The 13624-nt window shown below is 40.6% G+C and overlaps 1 protein-coding gene across 2 annotated transcripts in view; it reads right to left on the reverse strand.

Annotated features, from left to right (window-relative positions):
- The window catches only part of STXBP6 (syntaxin binding protein 6), a 243924-nt gene that overhangs the window by 6597 nt on the left and 223703 nt on the right, over positions 1-13624 (reverse strand). The window lies entirely within an intron of this gene.

Here is a 13624-nt window from a genome sequence, read left to right on the forward strand (position 1 = left end):
TTGGCTTGCAAAAGGAAATGGAAATCCTGACAAATTCATAGAATTAGGCAAATTCGATGAGACTTATCTGGATCTCATGTGCATTTCCTCTTGGTTTGGGGTTTAGGTGAAAACCCACAGGAAAAGGGGGCACAGAATTTTCCCAGACAGAATGCTTTGTATTCTTTTCAACTGCTCTCTTCCCTAGATGCATGGTTTCATGTGAGAAGCTGTGAATCAGTCCCAGAGCGCAGATATATGCCAGCTCCCAACCTTGAATCTTGAGTCATAACGTGGTTGGCTGGGCCTCCTTTCTTCTGACCTTCAGGTTATGGGAGATATGGGTCCTCAACACTGCACTTGGCCAGCAGGTAGAAAATGGTGACAGTAACCAGCCTTAGAAGAAACTGAATACTTTCAGGTTTATGAAAAAGTTGAAAACCGTCATGTTTCAAAGGATTATGCGTCCCTGACATCCCATTTGCCAGGACTGAAAACAGAATTTAACAGTGAAGAACTGGCAGATGTATAACCCACTGAGAATCAGCGACTTGCAGAATTACAACCCAAGGAGATTTATAGCTGTATTTTGTTAACACTGAGTGGAAGATATTTAATGGCATTTTATGTAATGGCTTTATGTCTTCGAATAAGTTTATTACATCATTTAACTTTGTACTGGGATGGATACATCTAGCCACAGACAGCTTTTAATAGAAATGTAATTTCCACTGGTCTCAGCTGTAAAGGCTTCCTAATTTCTCCTCTGTGGGAAAAGTCTGTGGTTTGTGGAACAGAATCTCAGACAAAGAAAGTGCCTGGCCCATAGGAAGCATTTTGTAAATTGTTTCCCGCTTTTCTTCTTTAGGAGTGGATTTTAAGGGCTTCTGCTGTGTGCTAAGGGGAGAAGGGTGGGGTTGACTTAGTACTACGCAGTTGCATCAAACACTTCATGAGCCAAGATAAATCAGCAGATTAATGGGGACTAGAGGAGATGGGCTCTGGAGGAATCTTGTTGAATTTAAGGATTGGATGGAAGGTCTAGGTCTTCAGAACAGATTTAGGAGGAGAAGCAGTCTTGGTCCCCCTCTCCTTCCACATCCTCTTCATGACTATGATGATAGCCTATGTTAGACCACTGCCTAACACGTGAATAACATTTTGCAGCCATAAAGCTCCTTCACAGATATTATCTCATTTGACTGTCACACAAATTCTGAGAAGACTGAGACTAGCTGAGGGTAAGTGGCCTATACAAAATCATACTGCTAGGGAAGTGGCATGGCCAGCCCTGAACCTGATTTTCCAATGACTTTTCCTGATTCTGTACCATCCTCTTTGCAGATATGGTGTCGGCTGTGGGAAGCAATTCAAAAGACAGAATTGTGAGCAAACTAGCACGGACAGATGCTGACAGGTAATGTCCCAAGGTAACGCCTGACTGTTTCTGTCCTCCAGATATTCCTCTTGGTCAATGAAGAGCTATACACCCATGCTGCATTGCAAGTCAAGTGGTCTCAAGAAGAAAGAGGCCAGTGAGTGGAATGGGAAGATGGAAGGGACTGGAAGGTGCACAGGAGCGGTGGGGGCACTTACGTTTCCTTCCTTTCTTGCTTCCTTTCACAAACCCACAGCTTAGCCAACAGAGGCTAGGGAAAATATGGGGCAGGGAATCTGCAACTTTACAGCCAGGAACAGCTACATTAAGCCAAAAGGATTTTAGAATAAGCTACGATAAAATTAAGAGGATCTATAACCAGGACTTATCTTTTCCCATTGAATTTGACCCTCGTGATGTCCTCAAACTTAGACACATCTGTGTTTCTGGAATGAACCTGCTATGCGTAAGCCATATTGTTTTCTTGTTGTGACTTCCTTAATCTTGTACAAGGTGTCAGGTAACAGTGTATCCAATTTTATGAGATACTGTGTAACCAACAGGCATTATTACTAAAAGGGAACAAACATTGTCTTCACTATTCAAAGATGACGCTGATGACCGCAATCAATAGAAAATCCACCTCCAGTTATCTTCAGACATGAGGATGGATTTGAGCAAATCTCAGGGCCTCTTAGTTGAAATGATCTCTCTCTCCCGGTTTCAATTCTAACCATATTTCAGGCTCAGTGAAGTCTCATCACCTTTATCAAGTTTTAGGTCAGCTCCATACCTTCTTTCCTCTTATCTCTGTAAGAACTGTCTTTATCCTTCTTAGGCACTTAACTGAGGACACTCGTGGGCAACTTTCCTAACTCATTTCTTCACCTGCAGATGCATGACTTACCAGGCAGACTATAAAATTCCCCAAAGCACCATTTCATTATGTTGGCTATTCCCCAAATCTTGAATCTTTCTCTTCATTTGGTCTCCTACTTGCTTACTTCTCTCTGAGATCTTGCTAAAGCTGCAATTCTGGATTCTGTCATTGGCCCTCTTCACTATCTCATTCTACAGACTCTCCCTACGTCAATTTTACTCAATTCATGGATTCAGGGACCAAATGCTATCTTTCACAAGGTTGTGCTGCGAAGCTCCAGACCCGTATGTTTTCTTACTTGACAGTTCCAGGTGAGTGACCCAAAGTCATCTTGAATTCAGTATGCCTCAGCCTGACCCCACTGCCTTTCCCCTCACACCTGCTTTTCCTTTGGGGTTCCCTGCTCAGTGAACAACCCCACTATCTGCCCACCCCCTTAATTCAGAAATCTGGGAGTCCAGTCTATATCCTCCCTCACTTTTACCCAGTACAACTAAAGGTCACCATCTAAACAGCTCTTGATTTCTATTCTCTTTGCCATTTTCACCATTTCTGTGTTGACCTAGTGTCCCTCCTGCTTTCAGAGTTACAGCGATAGCCTTTTGTCTAGCTGTCCCCACACGTTTTTTGGTTCACCTTTCACACTTTCATAGACAACGTTTAAAAAGGCAAATCTATTACCATCTCCTCACTAAAAATACAATTGAGACTTGTGACTTGCTTTTCTCTCAGCTCATCTCTTACACCTTGCCAAATTGCCTAAATGTGCACAGACATGTCTTTTTTTTTTTTTTTTTTTACTTATAAGCCTTCATACTACTGCCTTTGCCTGGAACTCTGCTTCTTCTTAGTCTTTCTAAAAAGTGGCTATTTCAATACACTTTAGGCCCTCTCTAAGGGAACCTTGTTATGGCTAGCTTACCCTACACCCTGGCTGCCCCCAACACACATTATCTTGTGTTTATTTCAAATGGTGCATTTATTTCATGCATGTAATTCTTGGCTATCTAGGGTGAACTCCTTGAGGGCAGGGACCCTGCCTTCTTCATTTCTGTATTCCTGGTTCATGACACACAGCAGACATTCAGTAAACATTGGGTGACTGAGTGGCCGGAAGTATGCATCATCCTTATGATTTCTTCATGGCTTAGCAGAGGGCTGGACACATAACTGATACTGTCACATGATCTAACTAAGTCCTGGAATTCCAAACTTGCCAAGTGACTAAGAGATTAGTCTGTATCTAGTGGAGTTAACCATCTCACCTAGCAACTGTGCCAGGAATACAGGGAGTTAAATACAACACACAAAATGTAAAAAAGGGAATGCATTTGCTACAGTAAAAGGAAAGGGAGGGTCAATAAAAAAAATCTGTTACTAGCCTTAAAATAAACAATAGTAAGGTATAAAAATAACAGAAGTTAAATAGCTTCATACATAAATCCAATGTAAGAATAACCGTTTCCTGAACACTTACTATGTTCTGGGCATTTAACTAAGTCTGCTGCTCACAACCGCCTTATGTGATGATCCCATTTCTATCAACGGGAGCGCTAACGTAAAGAGAGAGGGTTAGCGGTGTGCCAGTGTTCACATAGTAACGAAATAGCACAACTAAGGTTTGAACCCGGGGAGCCCACCTCCAGAGCCAGTTCTCTTACTCCTTGTGTTATGTGGGCTCTCCATGGGGAGTTTCTCGTACGACAGTAACGACACCGTCTGCATTAACTGTGTGGAAGGACGACTGCGGTACCGCAGTCCCTTATGCGCTCCTTACAATCGCAACAGTGAACAGAACATTCTATTATCGTAAGTTAGAATAACTTACTGTAGAAAATCTAGAATGCACATCACTATAAAAAGGCAATGAAATAATGTAATATTCAATTGCTTAGAGATAACTACAATTTACACTGATGGTGCATTTTATTCTGGTGATTGTTCCGTATACACTTTCCTAAAACGTGGCTGAGAACATACCACAAATATTTTGTTCTATATACTATTGTGGGGCACTGCCCCACGTCATAAAGAGTTCTTTCAAAATACTAATTATAATGGTTGTGTAACACAGCTGTGATTTATTGGACTCTTTCCCTTTGAGACACTGGCTGTGTTTCCAAAAGTTTTGCTTTTTAAAATGAGGTTGCATTTACCTTGTTGCATTTACACACACACACACACACACACACACACACAATCTTTGCTCACATCTCTGACAATTCCTAGAAACGAAAGTGCTGATTCAAAGAACATACAGATTTTTGAGGCTCTTGATGCAGGAAGAAAATTGCCTCTCTGAAAGATTCATTCAACTTTTCTTTGAGAGAGAGAGAGAGAGAGAGACAGACAGAGAAAGAGGGAGCTCGAGTGTGCATATGCACAAGTGGGGGAGGGGCAAAGAGAGAGAATCTTTAGCAGGCTCCACACTCAGCACCAGTCCCAAGGTGGGGCTTGATCTCGTGACCCTGAGATCATGACCCGAGCCAAAATCAAGAGTCAGACACTTAACTGACTGAGTCACCCAGGCCCGGTCATATTTATGCAACTGGCGGAATGACTTTAAGGGAGCAATTTAACTTCTCTGATCTTGTTTCCTCAACTGTAAAATGAGGACCAGGCCACCGACCTCGTGTGGCTGTTGTGGGAATGAAGACAAATATGTGAACAAAGTGCCTGTAGATGCTCTGTCCCTCCCTCCACCTCCCTGAGACCACATCTGGTTCCTAGGAACTTTGGAAAGACAGTAAGATCCCACTCAGTTCCACTGCCTGTCTCCCTTTCTCCTGTCCTATTTTGGGGCTATGCGTCTTGACGCTCAAAGAAGACACTTCTCAGCTCTGTGTACCTGCTGTGCACAGCTCAGAGTGTTACACAGAGACAGAGCTGAGCACAAACTCGCTGAGTCCAGGCATGCTCTACTCGAACTCAAAAGTCGGGTCCATCATATTGTATTGAGTTCAGTCTGGAAATAAAAGTCTCCCAAGGCAGACAGAACAGTAATTCTCTCTAAAGAGACAGGAAGCATATTGATACCCAAATTTATTCAAGCAGTCTGAGAAGAGGCTGTCAACCACAGCAAACAAAGTCAACCGCCTTTTGAGTTACAGTCTCTGGAGAGTAGAGACTGGTTTTACTTCATTGATGTTACATTTATATCCATTCTACTCAATATGAGCTTAAAAATATATACATATTTTTGGCATCTTTTTTTTAATGCTGCCATCTTTTATGTTAAGTGATTGAGCAGACTTCACTGAGTTAAAGCTATAACTTGAAGTAAAGCAGTAACACTGTATTAGTTTGAAATCACAATTAAAAGAAACTTACATGTATAAAAGAATGAGGGAAAAAATAAGGTGTTTCAAAAAGCAACCACAGAAGAGAAAGAGGTGGAGGAAATATTTTTAAAAACACACGACTCCAACAGCTCAAATATGAACATAATTTCTTCATACTGTCCTAGACTTCAGGTTCTATCTTGGTAATCAAAATTCCTAATTCAAGAGCCAGTAAAGAGGCAACTTCAAGAATTTCCATCAGCTACCTCCTATTATCAAATATCTGTATCCGTAAAGATATAGATACAGATAGATATGTATATTTGAAACGCAAAATACCTTGGAAAGAAGCAGGAAAATCATCTAAAAATAAATGAACAATAAATATATGCCAATCTACACTCAGTGCTGAGTAAACATGATAATCTCCGAGCAACTGTTTTAGAACTGAAATCTGTTAATGATTTTGCTTGGACTACTTCCATTCTATAGTCAATTTGACCACTTAGCAAGGACTGTACAATAAAGCCCCATGTATCCAAACTAACTTAAAGGAAAACTAATTACAGAAAAGAAAACTAAAATGGATTTGGGTTCCAGTGCAGTACACTTACAAAAATTGGCAGGGAGATTTAAAAAATATTTTTTAAATACTTTTTTTTTTTTTTTTTTTTGAGAGATATGGAGAGACAGAGCATGAGCTGGGGACGAGCAGAGAGAGGGAGACACAGAATCAGAAGCAGGCTCCAGGCTCTGAGCTCTTAGCACGGAGCCCGACGTGAGGCTTGAACTCACAAACCATGAGATCATGACCTGAGCTGAAGTCAGATGCCCAATTGACTGAGCCACCCAGGCGCCCTGGTAGGGAGATCTATTATGTTAAATCTGTTAACAGGCCAGGAACACTAGCAACTCTCATGGTGTCTGCCCAAAGTGTTCAGTAATGATTTATTCACAGAGTAGCTTAAATAGTCCCCATTATTTTCTTGACTATGGTATTACTATGTATTAGCAAAACTATTTTCACAGGTAGACGTAAGGCACACCTAATTCTGGTCTAGTATTAGGGACACTCAAATTAACTTTCCTTGCTACAAATCTGGGATTCACCCCAGATGCTTTTTCTTTTCCTATTTCTACTTCCAATCTTCACTGCTCAGGGTCTTTACCATTTGAGTACATGTTAGCAAAGGAAAAGAAAAGTCACATGGAAACTTGGTTGTCTGACTGCAGGGTCCCTTCTCTGCTCTTAAAGCCACTCTGAACCACTTATACATTATCCTGCTTCCCGAGAGGAGTGCGCGCCTCCACCCCGACTGGCAGTGACTGAAGTCGCATGGTAACCTTACTTCCGAGCAGGTTCTGCTTATGGCTGTGACTTGCACTAAACATTTTAGAAATGAATATAATTCAAATCAGAATGATGATAGTAACTTCTACAGAGTAATTAAATGCAAAGGCCTACCCGGTGAAACAAGTTGCTTCTTAATTCACAGACTCCATTAATTATCTGTGAGCTTGGGTAAATTAGGAAGCTCTTTCTGCATTACATTGACTAATCAATACTAATCACCCTGCTGCATCTCAATGCTGGACCACCTCTAGGATCCCTTTTTCTTGATGGAGATCTTCCAAAAGGTTAAATTTCATTTGCACTTTTGTGGTAATGACTAATCAGATAAATTCTGTTACAAACACAGGCTACTTTATGTAAAACCTTTCTAAAAGGAAGAGTCGTTAACCTCTGCTGGGCAGAGAGGCAGGGTGCACATCAGCCGGTCACTCACTGAAACAGCTAAGATTCATTGAATGTCTATTATGTGCAGGGGCTGTGGTAAGTTGTCAAAGTCCTCCAAACGAATATCTTCTTACCTATTCTGCTTGAGGAGATGAGTGCTCAGGGAGGTGGAGTAGCTTGCCCAAGATCATCCAGATCTTGACCCCAAAACTCTTTTATTAAAAAAAAAAAATACTTGTAAATAAGAATTGTATATATTTAAAGTGTACAACAGGGTGATCTGATATGCACTTGGGAACGATTATTACAATCAAGCTAATTAACATATCCATCTCAGATTTTTTTTTTTTTTTTGTGGGAGCACCTGCGATCTACAAAAAATTTAGCAAATTTCCAGCATTCCATACAGTATTATTAACTATAGTCCTCACACTGTGCATTAGATCTGTAGACTTATTCATCCTGTGTAACTTCACTTCTGTACCCTGGGGCCAGTATCTCTGTTTCCCCCACCTCCCTGCCTGAGGAAGCGAGACACAGAAAGGAAAAAAAAATACCCTGCATGATCCTGCTTAGATAGGGAAGCTAAAAAAGTCAAATACATAGAAGCTGGGAGTTGATCCCAAAACTCTTGATGACTGTGTCAGCATTTCCTAAAGTGGTTCTGTGGTTTAAAAGAGGGCTACCCAGAAGGCTCCATTCTAGGGTAAAATGACTTTATGAAGTGCCGATCTAGCTGGTTCCTTGACTGCGGAACATTGGAAAACCTTTAATATGCTAATGTAGATTGTGACTCGGGCGGAGATAGGGAGCAGGAGAGATCTGCCAGCAGAATTTCTGAAACATACTCAAAGGGTCCTTTTGCATAGATGATTTTAGTAGGGTGGATTTCTGCAGAACCCGCTTTGGGAAATGCTACAATAAACTGTATTGACTCCTAAGTTAAAGGGGGAACAATAAATCTAGGCTGTCCTCATTAATTTAGTAATAGATGGACAAGTCATGTAATTACATTAAGAAGGCGTGCCTAATAGAGACAGCAGAACAGATATAGCATCCTGAATGGCAGTTCCAGAATTATCTTTTGTCTCAAGTTGGTGGCTAATTTCAGGGACCATGAAACTTGTTTGTTGCCTGCAGCTGGAGGACAAAGAAAAATGGACTCAGTGTTTTAGGAATACCTTGTGAACCCATAAACTCAAAAGCCTACCTGAAGGAGACCGTGGAGTTATCTATTACTGGCATTACTAAAGGAATAAGAATGGACTATTCTATCAGGCAGATCTCTTCTGCTGGAGATGAAAAGGTCATTTAATGTAACTGTGGCCTGTTCCCAAGTCACAGTCATCCCGCATAGCTGAGGACTCAGGAGAAAGCCCAATGCCCTCGCCCTGTCCTATAGATGGCTATGAGCTCACACTCTCCTCCCAACTCATTATTTCAAGATTCCCAATGGCAAGTGTCAAACATTTAGGGTTTTATTCATGTCCCTTTAAACACTTAAACTCCAGATATGTAAAGAAATTCACTAATCCTTTAAATATTCATTTAAACTTGGTCCTTATGACATGTTCAGAGAGAATATCAGGCTCTCAGAAGAGTGGCTGAAATGTAACTTCAAAGAGGGAATCCTCGTTTTGAGGTTAAAAACATAAAGTGGCTCTAAATTTTGTAAAATGGATTTTGTTCATTCTGTCTCTGCTACGTATGGCAATAAACCAACTATGATCTACAGTTGGAAGCTAGTGTCTAACTTTAATAACTGATATATACAATTTGAAAACCCTCTAAAATGCTACTGGTTAAAACTAATTCTGTTCAACATGTGACATTGGCTGCTTAGTTACTGGGTGACCTTGAACAAAGAACTTACCTCTCTGCAGTCTGTTTCCTCACCTGTCATAGGGTTGGTCTAGTATTTACCTACTTGGGTTATGGTGAGGAATAAATGAGGTAATGTACAAGTGGGGCACTTAGAACAGTCTAGCACACAGCAGACAGTCAACTGTAGCCATTACCAAAGAGAGAAACTTCAGTTATCTGGCACCAAAGAGTCTTTGTGTTAAGCTTTCCATTTCAGCTTGTTTTTCTTTTGCTACTCTTGTTCACCATGAACATCTTTCTTTTTAAATTTTAAGTTTTTTTTTTTTTTTTTAATTTTTGAGAGAGATAGAGCAAATGAGAGAGGGGCAGAGAGAGAGTGCGAGCGAGCAAGACACAGAACCCGAAGCAGGCTCCAGGCTCTGAGCTGTCAGCACAGAGCCTGATGCAGGGCTCGAACTCATGAGCCATGAGATCATGCCTAGAGCTGAAGTCAGATGCTCAACTGACTGAGCCACCCAGGTGCCCCCACAACGAATGTTCTTGAAGGAAGAATCCGTCCTACTGTCGGCCTCATACTTCCCAGTGACGGTGGACTTCCAGAGAAGTGGTTTCCACCTCACTCTACTAACACCGCTCCTTCAATAACCTCTCAAATCCATTACCTATTTTAAGTTTCCTCCACTTGGCCACCAGACCACAAGGTGCCTGGCTACTCCGTTTTGAAATCTGCCCTTTCTCTGGGCTTCAATATTAGACTGTTTCTTAATCCCTCCACCATTCTGATTATTTCCTGTCAGTTCCATTCCTTTCTTGGTTAGGGGTATGAGGGCACAAGGTACTAGCTATGTGACCTTGGGTAAATTACTTAATCTCTATGAGCCTATGTTTTCTCATTGGCACAGTGGTGAGAAAAAGAGTGCCTATTTTTCCTAGAGTTTGTTGTGAAAATGAAATGAAATATATACTTAGCATAGTGTTAGTAATGCAGTATGAGCTCATTACACATTATTATTGGTAATATCTGATTCACTCAGCACATTTATTATAGAATAAATATGGGCCAGACACTGTCTATACTTGTCTGCTTCTCAAATTTTACGTTACGCCTAGCCCATTCTTTCCCTTCCCATCCTCCATCTGACCTTCTCTTCCTGAATTCCCTGTGTTAGTTAATGCCCCTTCTGTCCACCCTGTATCCTATGCTCTGTCACCTTTAACTCTAAGCTGTCATATCCCACATGCGTGTCCATGCAAACCAGGGCACTTATCTCAGCAAGGGCTCTTTGCTCAGCCCTCCACCCTATTTTCAGTCCCCACCAGGCCTTCCTTACTGGACCATGTAGCAGGATGGGCGGTTTTGCAGCCACTGGTCTCTCAGTTTCTAATGCATCATCCTCTTTCCTTACTACTAACCTGATCATGCCCCTTCCTTGTTGCGCTTTGTGGGCTTACCCATAATTCAACACAATCAACTCAAGAGGGTTTGTCCTCATCCAGTGCCAAGCTACTCACTTGGCATCCCCCAACCCCAGACTCCAATTTCTATCCACTGCCTCATAGTTTCTCGACAAAGTTTAGAAAACCATTAAAGTTTTACCAGTTTCCTACCATAGGTAAAGTGGAGCATATAGCAAATGAATTTGGAAAAAAAAAATCAATGTGAATAAAAAGCTCAATATACAACATCATGTCTAGCTCTGTCCAAACATTAGCAATGATGTGTGTGTGTGTGTGTGTGTGTGTGTGTGTGTGTGTGTAATGCAACATTAGTATTCAAATGTAAATCTAGCACTTGTATTTTGGTGTCTAACACTGTTTTCTGCTAGAAGAAAGCAAAATTCTTTGGAAAATAGTGGATTCCATGCCTTGTGGCAGAGAAAACTCAGCCTGAAGCACTGCCAGATAACAAGGATGCTTTCACAGATGGTAGGGCTAGTTCTAGAAGGAAAAAGAAGTAAGGTTACAGCAGGTCCCACAGGACACATGTGATATTTAGAACATTAACAATAATAGAACTTTTAACAATGAAGACAATTATAATAATTTTATACAACTTGTGGAAGCTGTAACTTGTTAATGTTCATATAAAATGTATACAAATAAAGTTGAAATACAAAACACGGCTGCAATTGGATGCTTAATTTATGTTATTGATTTTAATAACTAAGGAGCATTAAAATGCTTGAGTATTGATCTACATAGAAGGCTTAAGTATTTATCTACATATAAAAGTATGATTTTTTTCTATCTGAGTGAGGAGTGATGGGTAAATATAGGAAACTGAGTGAGCCGAAGTGTTTCAGCTCAGAAGGAGTAGAAACCGTTTCAGAAAAAAACTGATGGGAATATCAATGGCCAAGTATAGCCGCTAAGTAGGAAAGAGTACCTACGGTGCATTCTAAAGTACTGTTATATGAAAACCAACTTGACAGTAAACTATAATAAAAAAAAAGATGTGGGGTATATATGTACACGTACGTACACACACAGTGGAGTACTACTTGGCAATCAAAAAGAATGAAATCTTGCCATTTGCAACTACATGAATGGAACTAGAGGGTATTATGCTAAGAGATATTAGAGAAAGACAAATATCATATGCCTTCACTCCTATGAGGACTTTAAGATACAAAACAGATGAACAAAAGGGAAGGGAAGCAAAACTAATATAAAAGCAGGGAGGGGGACAAAACATAAGAGACTCTTAAATATAGAGAACAAACGATTGTGGGAGGGATTGAGGAAGGGGGGATGGGCTAAATGGGTAAGGGACATTAAGGAACCTACTCCTGAAATCATTGTTGCACTATATGCTACTAACTTGTATGTAAATTAAAAAATAAATTAATTAAAAAAAATAAAGTACTGACTGTGTTCTGTTTAGACACTTGGCTATCTGTTCAGGCTAGACTGCAACTGTTAAGGGAAGAAACCTCTAGATAACATGACAAGTTATGATAAGATATGAATAAGGCATCGGTATGTCTCCTATAGTGCTAACATACCAGATCAATGTGTAGTGATGACAGGGTGAAGGATTAGGCAATGAGGTCATGCTGGCCTAGCAGAGGAAAGCATATACCATTCTGGAAGAACACCCATCAGGCTGAAAACACTGGACTCTTGTACTAACCTTGGGCGTACAAAGTACCCCTGATGTGAAACATACAATTCAGCTGTAAAAAGGGGCCCAGGGAGATATTCAGGGCCTGACGTTTGGATCTCTTTGGGACCAAAAACCAGGCCTGTGCTGCCACCAAAAACCAGTTGTTTGACACCTGGTCCTCAGGACTCAGGAAATATGAAAACAAGCATTTTAAATTAAATTTGGAGATCTATGAAGTAATAACACGAAGACGTAAATTAAACTTGTTGGTTCATAACAAGTTTGAATATAATATTCTTTTAAGTATTATAATTATTTTTACATGTTACATCTGTTTACACTAAAAGTTTCAATACAATCAGTCCTATTAAATTATGATTAAATTGTTTCAGAGAATTTAAAAAAACTTAGTAAACAATGTTTGAGAGTTCAAGAAAATTTGATTTTTCCAAGTTTTGTGTAGGAGAAACAATTGGGCATGAAACAAGAAAATAAAGTGTTCTCTTTTTGCACAAAATCCCACCTGTCTTCGAAGAATATAATCAATATCCTCAAACATACCATCTCTGTTCTTGTCTCTAGTCACTCAACCTACGATGCCCTTTCCTTCTCTAACCAGCTATAATTCATACTCCTCTGAGATCACTCCACCTTTTCCAAATTTTTCTGCTGGTCTGTTTATTCACTAAAATGTTTTCTTGTCCCTTTTTTTTTTTTTTTTGCAGGCACAGTAGGAAGCAGGGAACACAGTCACAGGAAAAACAGATATGTTCTTCCTCTGCCCAGTCCCCACCCAGGCCAGGCACAGAGCTTACAGTCTAGAAACAAGAGTCAGATTATGTGTAGGTTAAAACAGTATGTACATAGGTTTAAGGTGTGTGTGTGTGTGTGTGTGTACATGTAACACATATATGTGTACACACACACACAATTTAAAAACTGCCAGGAAGTTAGCAAACAATGTGCTATGCTAGTGACCTCAAGGGGGACTGAGCATCAGTGGGAAGATTGGTCTAAGGAGGTAATGTTTAAGCTATGGTGTGAAAAGACAAGCTGGGGTAAAGTCCACGCACAAAGGTTTGAAAGGGGAGAAACCTGTGTCTCTAGACTAGGGGCTAGAGTGTGGCTAGAGTAGGGGAGGGTGGATTGAGACTAGAGAGAGAACCAGATGACACAGTGGCTTATAGACTGTGGAAATGAGATAGATGTTAAGTGAAACTGGAAGCCACTGCAGCATTTTAAAACAAGGGTCACCTGGACTGAGATCATTTTTGGAATTCTTACTCTGGCTATAGTTCGGGAAGAGAAGCAAGAGAGAAAACAGAACAAACAGTTAAGAAGCTCTTGGGGTAACTCAGGAGATAATGGTGGCCAGTACCAGAATGATGCCAGTGGAGATGAGAGAAGGGGAAAGATTTAAGATATATACTGATGCCTG

This window comes from Hyaena hyaena, unplaced genomic scaffold, assembly GCF_003009895.1.
Source record: "Hyaena hyaena isolate Hyena2069 unplaced genomic scaffold, ASM300989v1 scaffold_497, whole genome shotgun sequence".
Taxonomy (NCBI): Eukaryota; Metazoa; Chordata; class Mammalia; order Carnivora; family Hyaenidae; genus Hyaena; species Hyaena hyaena.